The sequence below is a fragment of the Pinus tabuliformis genome, chromosome 2_2, assembly GCF_031772625.1.
Source record: "Pinus tabuliformis cultivar Carrire ecotype Pingquan chromosome 2_2, CPIR1, whole genome shotgun sequence".
Lineage (NCBI taxonomy): Eukaryota > Viridiplantae > Streptophyta > Pinopsida > Pinales > Pinaceae > Pinus > Pinus tabuliformis.
The window spans coordinates 470236311-470239151 of NC_142300.1; positions in this window are offsets into that span (position 1 = coordinate 470236311).

The following is a 2841-nucleotide window of genomic DNA, read 5'->3' on the forward strand; positions in this document are numbered from 1 at the left end:
TTGATCTAGCCATATTCAACCATAGAAGCAAATTTCATAATAAAATACATGTGAAGACAATGCCTAAAGCACAAATAAAATACAACTTAAAATATCAAAAACTTTGTAAGCAAGAGACCAGGAGCTACTTCCCTGAATCCCCTCCTCTTTCTTAGCTTCTTGAGATGAGGTTCCCATGAGGCCACCATGAGACAACGACTACTAGATTGGTAGCATCTGAGAGAGAAAAAGATAAATTCATATAATTAGAAACCTACTTCAAAAGTTATCAACCTTTAATAACCTTAGACGAAGTAGGGGTTAGCTATGAAAAAAAGATTTCCCAAAATGAATAGTTTAATTCCAAGCATTAAAGTTCAACATTATAATAGTTACACACTTATCTACAGTGATTCAACATTATAATAACTACCCACTTAATTACAACTAGTTTGCTTGACCTCTGAATAATGTTATATACTTGAGTTTGTACACCTTGTAGTTACAATTTCCTTGGAATTATGGGTTAAGTGTACAATAATTTAATGTGGCATATAAATCTACACTGGCATAAACATTATCCATACCATTGTTTAAATATATAATGAAAATGGTACTTGTAATTCATTTCACAAATGTTGAGAAATATGTACTATATTGATCTTGGAATATCTATTGAAAATGAAGGGACATATAAATCTACATTGACACGAACCTTATCTATACCATTGTTTAAATTTATAATGAAAATGGAACTTGAAATTCATTCCACAAATGCTGAGAAATATGTACTATATTGAGCTTGGAATATCAATTGAAAATGAAGGTCTCAGAGACCCAAAGGAAGCTCATGTGTAGCTATGACTCATTCTATTTTATTAATATTATCTATATGGAATGGTAATGCTTCCGAAAAACTGAGGAATGTGAGTGGACACTCCACTCATGGGACATCATAAGGAACAATTAAACATCATTTGTCCATAAGAAGAAATGGAGTGTCGAGTAGAAACATTGAACATTCCACAATTCTTCCCAAAAAATATTCAATATTAATTCAAATTATATTAAAAAATAGAGTGTAACTAAAAACATTGAACATTCCACAATTCTTCCAAAAATATATTCGATATTAATTCAATTATAAATACTTATACTCACTAGTATTATCTATCAACTCATTTAAAAAAAAAAAAAAAAAATCCCATGCCCATTTAATAAGTGTCAATTCTAATTAAATGTCGTAGCCATTCGATAAGAGTCGATTCCTATTATTATCATATTTTTCTAAACCTAAATATGTTGCTTCCCCTCCCCGTATTTATAAAAAAATATTTTTTTTTTCTTTTAATATAATAAAATTGTTAAATTTAAAATAAGGTTTTAAATTGTATAGATATAAACCTCCTTGACCAAGGTAAAAGACTTATTTTTCTTAATATTAGAGACTTAATTTTTCTTCGTACTCTATTTTAGTTTTTGCTTCTCTTAACAAATTATATTTTCAACGAGGTTTCCTTCTACTAGGAAAATAATTCTTGAGATTAGTCGTCAATCTCCATGTAAGTTGTTCATATAGAAATTCTCTGCAATATTCGTTTACAATTTCTTTGGAGTAATACTCATTCGATTTCTTTTCGGGTGTAATTTCCTACTTAGTTTGTGTTTCTAACAAGACTCTCTTTCGTTTTTGTTGGATATGGTTGAAAAAATTATAATTTCCATTGGGTTCCTTCTCCGGAGTTGACCATAGATTTTCTGATTTTTCCTGAATAACCACGCAACCAGTTAATTTAAAATTCGCTGCAACACTCCTTTGCATCTCTTTTGGATTTAATTTCGTATTTACTTCCTATTTGTAACAACTCTGTTTTCATTTTGTTGGATATACTTGAGAGAAGTAATACACGAAGAATTTACACTTCAAAAGCTTATGTTCTTAAATATTTTTAATATCAGGCTGGAGTGCATAACAGGGACTTCCAGAAGGGCAGCTTTGTATGAGGTTTGACGGACTATTAAGCTAAACTTATAACTACAGGCATTTTTGGTCAAACATAGGTAAAAACCAAGTCAAAATGAAAAATTCAGTGGTGGTGGTGTCTGCGTTGTACGTCCCTGTTATGGCCGGCCCGGGAAAAGTATTTCCAGCGAATGAAATGTGTTTCCAACATGTGGGATGTTTCAAGGATGTACAACACACGTTTCTGGAAATAAGCCTGGTATGGTCCCGTAGTGGAAGTTTCTTGGAACACAGGTGGGAGGACATGATCCACTGCTTCGTCTGTGCAAACCAACCATCAACAAGAAAAAATAACAGGCTTTTCCAGCTAAAAGTAGCTTCAACTACAACAAAGGCCCTGATCTAGACAAATAGACTTATGATTCCTTTCAAAAAATGTATGAGGCTTCATAGAGTTTGTTGAGGTAATACTGTGTGAGGGAACATCTGGCCAAGATTATCAAGTGCAGTGCCAAGATTACAATTTTTTTTTTTACTTGTTACGCCTGTCCTGAGTCTGATGAACTAGAATCAGTTACGCCTGTCCTGAGTCTGATGAACTAGAATCATTTACTGTGCTGTCTATATCATCTTCAGAAAGAGAATCTGCAAATCTAGGTCAGTGAAAGTACATAGACATTAAAAATAAAACCATAAAATACTTGCTTATTTCTGCTCATCTATCAACTCATAATAGCGACATTAGCATTCTGTGAGAAATCATTCCATAAAATTCTATACTTGAATCTCTTTCCTGCTTTTTTTCTTCTTCCAAACATTCTATATTGTGCTTGCTAATGCCAGGTCTCGGCTTGAAATCAGTTTTGCCGCAGCAACACTTTTATTGTGCTATATCCACC